Below are 13,890 nucleotides of genomic sequence, written 5' to 3'. Positions count from 1 at the left end.
AGTATGACGGGGATTTTTTTCCAATGGATGAAATGATGAGAATAATTTATTTAGCCAAAAATAAAATGTATCAGAGCTGCACTGTCTGTATACAACATTATACTGTATATCGTTAGCAATCGATAAAACCCAACATATATATATTCCGTTCGAAGCATGAAAAATGCGTTTTTTTTAAGAAGAAAGGGTACCCGTTAACGAAAGATCCCTTTTTTTACTGTAAAGTTTTTTTCTCCGTTGAAAGCCTGATATGGCAGGAAAGAGCTCGTTAGTGAGGAGCTTTTTCCCCTCGACCTACTTCCAATCCATATTCACTTTTCCCGGATCCAGCGACCATCTATATTCTGCTATGTATATAACACGCTTTCCGTACACACAACCGAAACTAGAATACAAAGTCTCCGGAGAATGAGCACTTTTGAAGTACGGGAATCGGAAGTTGGAGGCAAACTAATTACGACCCCGGCAACATCATTAATTTATGATGCGAAGCGATTGATTTCGAGTAACAAACGAGGGGGGCGGTATCCTCCATTAAATACATTTTCAAACAAATAAGCCCCAAGTGTAGAATGAACCTTACAGTTCTCGTGAAAATGAGACTTATTAGACTCAGAAAGCTTCAAACCGTCAATTTTGAATATGAAATTCAGCTATTCAGTTACTAGATATAATGTTATACATGTCTGGCTTTTGATAAAATGTGTATGTATGCGAATACATATTCATATGGTCGTTATGGAGTGAGTTTTCCAAGCCTGCTTCAGTGAATTTGAATACAAATAAAATTCACAAATTCGTAAATGAAAAACATATTGTCACTGGTTAATCATACAGTTAGTCATTATAATCATTTGTTGGCAGTTTTTATGAATTGTATATCACAGCGATATAAATAGGAAATGCCTTCACAAAATCTTGTTTTCATAAAGTAAGTTATTTAACCGCATTCGAATGAATTCAAACAGAAATGTTAATTCGAAGGGTCTTGAATTTCAAACAGGTTTCTATTGCTGTGTAAGATTCGAAAAAATAAATCAAATCCAGGACAATAACCGTAAAAAAAATTAACGGAGTCATTAAAAAATTAGTTATTCGAACATGTAACAACGAATTCGAGTTATTAAATTAGGTTTTTAATCAAGCAGGGACAACTTAAATTTGCGGGACATGGGACTCAAACATCAACCCACAGAATAATGATTTCGATCAGCAATGTTAGTCATGTTTGCACATAATTGAAATGTGTGGAAAAAGACAGCTTTATATACATATATATATTTCAGTTTCACCTGAATTTATGGCAAAATACGTGTACCGCATACATAAAACACGGATAAAATTGATAGGTGGTAAAATGAAAATTATATATTCATACGAGTTTTTTCCATATTTATTAAACTTAATAACTTCATTCAGGATTTATGCATAATCGTTGGTTTAAATGATAATTGTAATGAAATTTATAAAATCACCAAGAAGATTTTTTGCTTAGGCATAATAACCAGCAATTATGCATAGTTTCCAGTTTATCATATTCACCGTAGCATATATATGTGGCAACGCTATACATATATAGTGCAGTGTATGCAAGTATGGCGCCTGAAATTATTATATATTAAATCATTATATAAATATGAGATAAACTTGCAAATAACGATATATATGTTTAATCTATGGATATTATGTAAGTAAATGAAACACTTCAAAACCAGAACAACTATCAACACCGGTCATATATTAACTAATTAGAATAGGGGGAATATAGGTAAACACATTAAACGAAAAGCTCCATTAATGATATCGAATTAAGTATATACTGTCTTTTTGATTAAATTATCATCTATATGGAGAGATTATGCGGTGATATAATACCACCATTCATTTTATAATCATGAATAAAATTCATGAAACTCTTCATCTGTCAAAAATTTTATAGGTTTAAGTAAATCTCATTTTAAGCAACGTTGAGGAAACTAAAATTCACTTAAGAAAGCTCATATATATATATAATAAAAATAACTATAAATGAGCTCTAATTTTTAAAGAGGATTGATAAAAAAATGTTATCTGAAAGATATACTTTTTAATGCGGATTTTCTGGAAACTCATTGTCGACCATAATCCCTTTTTTAATCTACTCCAATCCTACATCAAAAGTATGTTTAAACCCACCCGTCACTTTCTAATACACACGTTATTAATCAAAGCAGGGCATTATGGAAGAGAACGTGAAGATGAAAAAAAAAATTCTATACCATCTCCTGTCTTTTTTTGGATGCTGGAAGGTGATGCTTAATCCAATGGATTAAGGACCATTTATTGTCCTTTCCTATATACGTAGAAGAAAAACTAGAAACGAAAAAGTAATACAGAGAGAAAGGCGTAAGAGCAATAAAGTAACTTCGTGATATGCCGTTTGACATGTTGACATGTCTTCTGATTAGAGAGTAAGCTCTGGTTGCAACACGTTTATGCAATTACGACCGGAAGCCATTCATCAACCTTTTTATTACTTCCGTTCCATCAACTCGACTGTCATTGCTCTTCCCTCGTTCCTGATGGTTCCATCTCTTTGTTCTTATGTTTCCTTTGATAGCCATTTTTTTTTTTTTTACTTTATCATTCGCGTAACCACACAAGAAATAAAAATGGATACGAATAACAATCATTGTACAACACGAAATAGAAAAAAATAAATAAAATAAAACGCTAAAAAAGGTTTTGTCCCGATTCAAATTACAACAATCCTTCGGTCATGGTTATTTTCTACTCTTGGAAATGCCATAACAAACGTCAAGTGGGGAAGAAAAGGAGAAATGTGTGATTTATGAGCTCTCTTAAGGGATCCATTTGCTAATTTCCATACGATTATTTGACAAATTGCTGTTAATGTATTTGATGCATCGAGCATGAAAGAATACTTGATGTGTTTGTATATTTTTGTTTATTTAATTGGATAGCAATTAGCGTTGCCTTTTACGTCTTAGGATTATTGTTCTTTATTCTCGTCTTGTTTGTAAATGCAGTGGAATAATTTTCTTTAATGCAAAGGAAGAGGGAAGAGAAGAGAAAGCTAGTATATATATCCATATATTTTTCTCTTAACTATTCATTCCTAACAAGATTTGTATCCATTTTCAGTCCCTGGTGCCAAAAACGTGTGGGTTGCTTTTTCTTACTGCAAGTTTTTTTCTCTTGACCTCAGCGATTTAAACCTTGACTTAAGGGATTGTGTAAGCTTTGAGTTAGAGATATGATACTTTAGGAGTTTTCATCAGGGGGGCGTGGGTAGCACATGAATTCAAACTTTTTTTTTTAAGATGGCTTCTAAGAGAAAGTGCCTCCAGAGGAAAAGTGTGATTTTATTGTATAAAATTTAGCAATAAAATTCTGGGAAAAATTGGATGTGAAGATGAATGTATCGTACATTTTGGCTGAAAGAAACTTGAAAAACTGAATTATTTCTTCGAAAAAGAGATTGAAAAATAAATCGCTGAGAAGATTTATATTCTTAATGCATTTTTGAGCATAAGAAATGCAGAAACATTTTGAAAATTCCAAAAAGTGAATGTTCGGGTTCAAAACGAAGGACTTTACATTATATTTTGAGATTTAGTACTATTGATTTTATTTGTTTGGAGAATGAACATATTTACACATACCATATTTCCCCACGTCAAATCCGCGGATTTGATACGCTATGAAGACCCGGGAATATTTCTTATTGCAGAGATTATGTTCCTATAATAAGTGCAGATTTTTTTCTAACAAGTTTGAATATGAATAAATACTTAAAAAATTGGTTCGTAATTTGCTGTAAAAATTTATGTTGGTTTAAGTAGACAAATTAATATATTTATTTTCTACGAAAATCGGATCAACAACTGCTTCTATTCCTTGAGATTGAATTATTCGTGAATATATTTCACGTATGCGGATTATACGAAGGAAATTACACTATAGTTTTCGAATTCACTTCATTTATGAAATCTCAACACTAGATCCGTAGGTCTTTCACCGTTGAATAATGTCACTGAAACATTAAAAATATTTTGACAGTTGTGTGCAGCTTTATAAAAATAATGTGTAAATATTATGCATCTATTTTCTAGAAGTTTTATTTCTAATTTTGTTTTTGATAAAACTAATTGCCTTGTATAACATTTAATTCTGAATTATTAGTTTGTTAAATCTGAAAGCTATAAAAATCTATTGCGGTCAAAATGGTTAAAACATGAGAAATTAGAATCTTACGAACTTGGACCGCCGATGGTTGGTGAATATCTACATACCTTGAAACTAATTACCATCAGATCGTAATCAATCATTTTCAATCCACTGCTGGATGTAGTGGACTGAAAATGGTTAATGATGATGATAATAATAACATTAGATGATATAACTATGAAATATAAACTGATATGTGCAATAATAACCATCGAAAACGCTGAAAATATTCAATGATTTTTTTGTGTAGCTCGTTAAATGAAATGTCCTCGGATTTATGTCAAGAAAATTGGATAAAATGCTAATTCCGGAAGTTGATAATTCGTTGAAATTGAAATTGGCATTGTATTGTGAGGAAATATTATTCAAATGCACTGCCGTCAAATTCGATCCAAAAATCAAAATAAATTAAAATATTCTAATATTGATCAGAACAAATGCTATTTACTAAACATTTCCTGATCTCAGTTCTCGGCACATCCACAATATTCTAACGTTTTCAAAACTTTTCTCAATTTTTCGAATATCTTTGAATTTAAATGCTGAACTTAAAAATAAAAGCCGTGTCTGAGACTCTTTAGGATATTTCGTATGAATAAATTTAAAATCTACTCAAAAGCGATGTGAAAGGTGACGCAGAAATCCGTCAATACCAGACGATATATTCAAATGGAAAATTCAAATAGGGATGAATAAATTGAAATCCCAATATAATTAAATTTTGAGATGTCTGCAGCATTTTCAGCTGCTAAATTTAACATATTTTCAGTTTCGGTGGATTTTTGTCATTCACCCAAAGCGAAAAAAAGAAGAAAAATTCGCGTTTAGCATTAACACGTGAATTTAAGGGTTTAATGAATTATCTCGAAGTTTGCATACAGGATTATAAAAATTAATTATTGAATAATTAATATGTTCACATGCAAAAAAAACCACTGTTATTCATTTTAATCTATTCCGTAATTTCCTGTCCCATCCTTTAAATATTCATACAAGATAAAGAAATAATTTTAAATTCAACTAAAATTCATCTACTTCTCTCTCTGAAAATATGCATAGAATGTTGTTTTTTTTTTGAAGCAGCGTTAAATCCGCGAATTGAATCACCGTAATTTAATCACATCAGTATCTGACATTTAACATTATACTCACAATAACTTTAAACGAAAATGAATCAAAATCGTGGAATCATTCGAAACTGGTTATAGAAATATGGAACAAAATTCAATTACTTCAAACATGAATTTCAAATTATTATATTGAATTATTGATACTAGAGAGTCATTCGTTTAAAATTCAGTATCAGTATAATGAAATTCAATTTAATATTGAAATTTCTCTTTGATAGAAATTGTCATTCATGTCTCATTTCATAATGAATAAATACATGATATGGGAAACTCATTTTCTTTTGTAAAGTTATTCATAACAATTTAGTTTTTCAAATTTCAAAAAAAAAACGAACAAAAGCCCTTATAAAAATTTATGAATACGAAAAATAAATCAACAAAATATTTCCTCCAGCCTCTTAATTATTTCGCGGTGAAGCCTCAAAGAAGTATTTTTTATCTATTGATTTTGGTTTTTTAATAGCCAAATAACTTATTCGAAGCGTTGCTTTGAGCAATATATCCATTCTAGAAATTTCTTTGAAACTAACAAACCCGTAAATTAAAAAGAAATTAAAAGAAATGTATTTTTTTATTTAATTTGAATTTAGTGTAAAATAAGGGAACTTTGACTTTTAGTCATTGAAGTCAAACTGGTTTTTTTTTTTTTGCTCTATAAATGCGTTTTTATCCACTATCGCTGTATTTTGAAGGAATTTTAATTATTTTAATGTCAAAAGAAAAATAAAATTATATGAGGAAATTTGGAAGGTCTACACCAGTGTTTCTCAAAATTTCTGAACCCAAGGACCAGTAAAATGTCTGAAAAAACTCGACGGGGACCACTTGCGTCCCGTATTATGGAACATTTCTGCATTTCTAGTGGTTTTGAATACCTTTTTCATATATTCGTCACATTTTTTCAATAATGTTTATTTAAATTTATAATGCTCACTAAATTCGTTAGTATTTATTTGTATTTATATAATAAACAGCGTTTTTTATAACTTATGATAATTTTGGGTACAAATATAACTATTTATCTCACATTGCTAAGTTAAACTGGTTTTTCTAAATTTTTTAAGATATTTTAACTACAACTGGGGATTTTGCGGACTTATGACAAAGTTTTTAACAGCAATTGGCGATGTCCCGTATTCTACAGTAATCGAGCGATTTGAACGTTTTTTTCCCGTCAAATTTTTGTTGACTGCGATTTGTAGCAACCTTTTATTTCTCCACCCTGCACACCCCCCTTTTTTGCAGTAATTAGCAAATTTGTCATAAATTGGATTTTTGGACTGCAAATTAGTGATATCGCGTATTTAGGATCGCAGTTTCCTGCATTTTCTGTGAGTAGGTATAATGAACCTAAGTATGAAAGTAAAGTTTTTATTTGTGAATCCAATGTGGATATTACTATAATATCAATTACAACAACTGAATAATTTTCCATTCATTTAAAATTGAATTATCAAGTCTCCCTGCTGACCAAATACACCATCGTCGCGGAACAGCTCTGATCAGCAGACCATGGGTTGAGAAACGCTGGTCTACAAGAAATTAATGTAAAAGGTGACGTAAATATATACACATTTGACGCTTGCTATGATGACCAGGCGTTTTTGCGTCCGTTTCATTATAGCAACTGCTATGGTATGTTAAAAATACTTTTTCTATTCATAGCTTGTTGTTTTCAGTCAATCTAACCCACAGAGAACATTAAATACAATACAGCACCCAAATATTCAACTCTGTTTTCAATCTTTTCTGCAAAGAAATAAACGAAAGTCATGCGCCAAAAATTGTTTTTGACATTGATCCTTAATATTGACGAATTTGGTATATATTTGTGCACATGTACAATTATTATTAACATTTTATCATCATTTTCAAACGTGATGCATTATCATTGCACAACTCAACTTACTTCATAACAGAAATATTTATATATATTTTTTTACTCCGTCTATATATTATAATATATATTATATTTTTTATAGAAATTATCTTTGGAAAGATGGAAATTATTCTAACTTTTCCAATTTTTCTTATTTTTTCCTTAAACGACCTCTCAATATAATCAGTTTTCCGTAGGACGATTGGGGTCGCTGTAACAAAATCTTTGACTGTGTGTATTCTATTATAAATAATATATATATATACGGGGTGATTATAAAAAAAACTATCCCGACATATGGGCCCCTAACTATCATACCATTCACAGATACTGAATGAAATTTTGGCATAAGGTATTTTGAGGTATGCGCTCAAGAATGATATGGAAAACAACAGCGTCACTCTAACAGTTACGGTTACAGTGGGGAAATTTCGAAAATATCAAATGGCAACACCAAGTTTTTTGTATTGCAATGTGAGCTCCATTGTGAAAAACCCTAAATAGCGTTCGAACGGCAACTGTAGCATGAAAATCACCGGCGGTAGATAGTCTAAAAGTGAGAACAACCAAAAAGGACAGAGAAGCAGCATAAAATAAAGCATTTTATTGTGTTTCACAAATTTTCCACATGACCTTGTGTAGGACTAATCAGGCTGGGATCTCAGCCGAAGAAACGGTGTGACGAATGAAACGAACATTAATGCTCTGGTGCACGGCAAATCCCTTTTTACTTTTTCATTGCCTAGCTCCGGGGATTTTCGTGCTACAGGTGCCATTCCAACGCTATTTAGGGTTTTTCACAATGGGGCTCACATTGCAATACAAAAAACTTCGTTGGAATGGCACCTGTAGCACGAAAATCCCCGGAGCTAGGCAAAAGTAACGCTAGCAAAAGAGCTAGGCTACGAAAAAGTAAAAAGGGATTTGCCGTGCACCAGAGCATTAATGTTCGTTTCATTCGTCACACCGTTTCTTCGGCTGAGATCCCAGCCTGATTAGTCCTCCACAAGGTCATGTGGAAAATTTGTGAAACACAATAAAATGCTTTATTTTATGCTGCTTCTCTGTCCTTTTTGGTTGTCCTCACTTTTAGCCTATCTACCGCCGGTGATTTTCATGCTACAGTTGCCGTTCGAACGCTATTTAGGGTTTTTCACAATGGAGATCACATTCCAATACAAAAAACTTGGTGTTGCCATTTGATATTTTCGAAATTCTCTCACTGTAACCGTAACTGTTAGAGTGATACTGTTGTTTTCCATATCATTCTTGAGCGCATACATCAAAATACCTTATGCCAAAATTTCATTCAGTTTCTGTGAATGGTATGATAGTTAGGGGCCCATATGTCGGGATATTTTTTTTATAATCACCCTGTATATATATACATACAGGGTGATTATAATATTATAATAGTCAATTATAATATTATTATATATATTATTATATATAATATTATTATATATATTATTATATATAATATTATTATATATAATATTATTATATATAATATTATATATATTTTTTCAGAATGAAATCGTCATATAATGCGCTACTATTTATTTTGAGTTCTAGTTCTATATTTGGATTTCTCACAATAATGACAATAATAGACTTAAATCGCATAGTATATTATAAAAAAATAAAAAATATTATAAAAGTGATGATTTTTATTTAAATTCCGGCTTGCACATCATTACACAAATGATGTAAAACCATGCTTGAACCTGTAGGAAGTTTTAGTACATTCAAAATGGTTATTTAATGATTATTTTGGAATACTGAAATAGAATTTTTCTACATGAACCCCACTCTTATTCGTAAATGGCTCAAAAATGCTAATGATAGTACTCCAATGAAGATAAACATACCTTCAGCATGCCATGATTTTAAACTTTGTAGCGTTACGTTACCGTCAATGTAAAATGAAGAACATATTATTCAACCATCTGAACACACGACTGGATTACACAACTGTATCTGTTTCTTAGAATATCCTGTATCCATATACATTTCCATTCACGAATAAATCGTTCTCCGTTCAATATCGAATCGCATTAAATTTGTGTAAATGACGTTTCTTATCTCCATATTTGTACATCATCCACATCTTGTATTATTAACATTAAAGAGTAAAAATATATTCTATATAAATATCTTTTATGAAGTTCGATTTGCAAAATATTCAATATTTTATAACCTAATACCTAAAAATGCTATGTAGCATATTTTAAGAACGGAAATGTATCGTAGAAGCGATATTTTACTCATGAAATATGCTTTTCATAAATGGAATGATCTCTAGACACTTATATTTAGAATTGCGTTTTCCGTATGTATCCATATTTGGAGCAGTTTCTGAAGTTTTTCCTTTGGAAATTGTGGATGAAATAGGTGTGAAATAGCGGAGGGGGGGGGGGAACCCGTGGTATCGGTTGGCTCCGTGGAATAAAAATGCATATATCTTTAGTGAGAACGAGATAAACTTGGAAGAATTTTTCGGAGGAAATTGATAATGATTTATGGTCGGACGTTTTTCGTTCAGGAAACAGGAATTCACACTTGAAGCAGCAGAAAAGAATATTGAGTTCTGAGATACGAATGCGAAATAGAAACCGAACCGAGATGGAAAAAGTGTTAGAAAACACATAAAAAAATGAGTGATGGATGGAAATTTTGCTTATATTTATGTACACACCACCACCAAGTATAAAACATTCTACATATGCTATGAAATGGTTTCTTCTTCTATTATATATATAAAAGCTCATATGTGACATTTTTCAATGTACACATGATTTAATCTTTGTATTTAACTCGATGATGGGTCTTCTTCTATAAATACAATGAAACTTGGATATAACGATACTCGGTAGCATTTTTGTAGAGTGGTTACCAATGCATAGAGAGGCAGCATTGTCATCATTTGCCAACAAATTTACGCTGTTGGTGTCTCTTCTTAATTGTCCGTTGTTAAAACCGCGACAAAAATGAATTTAAAAGTACTTATTCGCAGCAAAAATTCTAATTGATTAGTTGATAAATAAAATTCATTTAATTGTTCTACACTGTAAAGTAGTTTACTGACTGAACAATTCTTTTGTGTACTACGCAGAAAGTATCTGCTTCATTACATACTAGAGTATTTATTGTTATAACATGTACTTTTGGAGGGTAGATAGTGAAAAATACTGATGCTAAAACACCGCGAAAATTCTAACACTGGTGAGAAACTTAAAAATATATTGAAGGTGATGTTGAAAATGTTAAGGATTGCAACGTAATATGAGGAATAGAGTTTATTTTCGGCTATGATTCCACAGACTAAACTCGGTATTTTGGCTGATTTTCAAAAATAATTTTGTTGGCTCCAACTCCAGTTTAATGTAAGCATCCGTATTGAAACATTGAAATTGAAGTCATCTTTGGTCACAAACCCTGCGCGTTACGCAATTTCTTTGATTCAGACAGTGACGAGGGAGAACGATTCATGCTCCCATTAATAGTGTATGTATTCAAGCTTGATAGATAGAACCACTCACACAAGTATCAAATCACTTGCGTCGTTCTCCCTATGAAGACAGCTCTCAACTCAATGTAACTTACAAGTCATGTGCACTCAACAGCCGCCATCTGCTGACTCTATAGAAAAAGTGTCTGAATTTTTCACTTCACTTTCATATGATTGTTTATGTAAAACTGCCAGTTCTAGGCATGGTTAAGTTAGGATTTATAATTTAGGAATAACACATTAGGAATTATACATTTTCAAGTGTAATGATACTCTTTAACAAAAGTGAATAAAACTCTCAAGGCTCCACCCATAGCCTATATTTTTGATACAAATCTATTTATATTAGATTATAGCACAAGGAAAAGAATCTTTTGGAGGGGGGAACAGTCCAATATTTATGAAACTTTCAAAAATCTAAATGCTAGGATAAATATTTTAGTGCCATATAAAGTATTCTAACAACCTACTGAAGATCAGTTATATAGTATGGTTCAACAAAAATACATCTACTCGAATATAAAAATTATTGTGTCATCATAAAGGATTTGGGGGAAAACTTGATTTTTTTTTAACATACCGAATGGTAGGTATGTTAATACCAATTCCGTGTCCAAACAATTCACATAAAACAGAATGATGCCTATTATGAATTAGACTTTATATTTGTGGTGAAACTGCGTTTCTAATTTAAAATTGACAACAGACATAACATTTCTTCAACTGAAAACCATACAGTACCATATAATAAAAATTAAATCATGAAATCAGACTTTCAGGTTAGAGGTTGTATTCGGCTTGGGGTGACTGCTGCAGCTATTAAAAGCTATATTAAATACTTTTTCCGGCCGTATAACAACTGAATTGTTTCTTCAAGGTCAGATAAAAACTTAGTTATTCCTTTAAAAGGTCACATAAAAGATGAATCACTCCTTCAGAAACCGACATCAAAGATGAATTGCATCTTTTATGGCCATATGTTAGCTGGATTGCTGTTTCAAATGTCGTATAAAAAGCTGCATAAGCTTCGTGAATCATATAGAAAACTCATAAGGGATATTTAAATGTGCATATTTTTAATTGTGCGGGGGCGGGTAAAAAATCGATAATTGTCTCAGAGCTAGAGTTTGTACAACCACGACTCATATTAACAAGTAACAAAATCCATCTAAAAATATTCATATCTTCTCATATCATCAACCATATTTTTTGATATTTTCATAATGTTCGTATTTTTTAACACGTTCGTCTTCCTATAATTCAAATATTTTGCCAATTGATTTGAAAATAAATTTCTAAAACAATAATCATATACCAAAATCTTATAAGTTATCTCCGTCGTAAGGAAGATAGATAGGACCGCTCACAACCCCGGACTGATGCAAAGAAACTTACTTCCGTTACCTCAAAAGAGGCAAGGTTGTGTCGGAAAAATTAGCAAAGATTTATAGTGGTGGCTCCTCTTGCCCCGTGCTCGCAAGTATTAAATTGTAAGGGACAGAATATTTTCCATCTAACATATCAAAAGGATATATTCCTTCATGCATGTCATGTATCCGTCATGTATAAGCAATAATAATTTACCTTCTATATTAATTAAGGTATCCAATTACATTTAAACCATCAGTTTGGAAGAAAATATTGATTTTTTTTATTTTCCTTTTCATTTTCTTATGAAAGCCCTATTACCTGTGATTGCAAAACAGGTCTTGTTTTGTTTATACGACGCTTAGTACCTAAGTTACGTCCACTTTACTGTTGCATTTATACATGCAAGTAATTAGTGAATAAAACCTTCAAATGCGTTCCATGAAAAATGTAATTTTTGACATTTTACTTGAGATTGAAATATTATTACCAAAACTCTATTGATATTGGGTATCATAATAAAATATTATTATGATATTCTGCCATGTTAGGATAAGGTTATGAACAAAAACCTAAGATTGTACATGCATTTGCATAATCACAGTGCTTCATACATATACAGTGAGTAAAAAATTCACATGTTCATCGACAGATTTGAACGTAACTTATATGAGCGTGTCATACAATCATTTAAATTTTGATTCCATAACCTTCACCGTCACTAGCTAAAGGTACAGTGAAAATACCAAATTATTTCATAGATAGAACCTTTTTGCCGTCGTGTTTCGAATATTATACAAAATTTGCTTCAAAATTAGACATATATAAAATGACTTTCTCATAGAAAACGAGATAAGTAGTTTAAAATCTATTATCATTTTTACCATTTTGGGACACTTTCTATCAAAAAATATGTTTTTGAGCACCATTTCACAGAAAAGTGCTAAGAAAGGTCGTCGAATATATACTTAAAAAGAATATTTTTCTCTCATAAAATCTTTGAAGTTGGTACAAATTCAAAAATATCGCCTTTGTTTTAAGAAACTTTGACGTTTGGCTGTAAGCACATTAATATTGAATAATTCTTATTTCATAAATGAGACTTGTACACGAGTATTTATATATATGGATTTGTATACTCACAGATCTGAATACGGTTGTAGAGAGATGAGTAGCCCTTCAGAGTAATAAAAACCACACCCGGCGACGGACGCAGGTATCACCTGTCGGTTGTGTCACGGCGTTTGTTTTTGGTATCTCAATGTCTATCTACTGTATCAGTTCGTCCATGAGTAGCAAGTCATGTTACGATCGCGGTACAGAAAAATTGTCCGTTTCTTTGGATACATTTCTACGAATGATCTCGGAGAAGAGAACTTACGAACGATTTAAAACAACAATAATAAATAAAGATGTTGTTTTGACGAGGAACTGCTCCTGCTGCAAGCGGACTTAGGAATGCAGCATTGATGCCGGAGCTGGGAGAGCTTGAAGTACGCATGCGCGAATGACAATGATGATCGGAAAAGATGTTGAATTCCTCTTTTTTTTCCTTGTTCTTCTAATTTTTTTTTCCTTTTGCCCCCAAGCCTACTTTTTCCAATTTTTCCTCGTGTCCTTTATCACTGTTATTAAACCTCAATGAGTTTTTCCTTCCAATTCCCTTATCAGCGGTCATTTTACATCATTTGTCATTATTGATTCATGTTTTTTCCCCCTTTTTGTATTCTGTGTTACGCTTGTCTGTGGAAATTCATCCTGCTCTGATGTAA

At 31.7% G+C, this 13,890-nt stretch overlaps 1 protein-coding gene across 2 annotated transcripts in view; it reads right to left on the bottom strand.

The window, feature by feature from the left end:
- The window catches only part of LOC149087027 (uncharacterized), an 88,552-nt gene extending 74,971 nt beyond the window's left edge, over positions 1-13,581 (bottom strand). For both annotated transcript variants that reach the window (XM_089231245.1, XM_089231247.1), the window contains exon 1: positions 13,262-13,581. The gene's annotated coding sequence lies outside the window, so the exon portion shown is untranslated. The remainder of the gene's footprint in view (positions 1-13,261) is intronic.
- Between the last annotated feature and the right edge of the window lie 309 nt (positions 13,582-13,890).

This window comes from Pholcus phalangioides, unplaced genomic scaffold (genome assembly GCF_987345545.1).
Source record: "Pholcus phalangioides strain wild (caught in Gottingen) unplaced genomic scaffold, Ppha-v1.0 ptg000004l_1, whole genome shotgun sequence".
In the NCBI taxonomy this organism is placed as follows: Eukaryota; Metazoa; Arthropoda; class Arachnida; order Araneae; family Pholcidae; genus Pholcus; species Pholcus phalangioides.
Note: the sequence above shows the minus strand (reverse complement) of the source record. Positions and strands in the feature narration are given on the sequence as shown.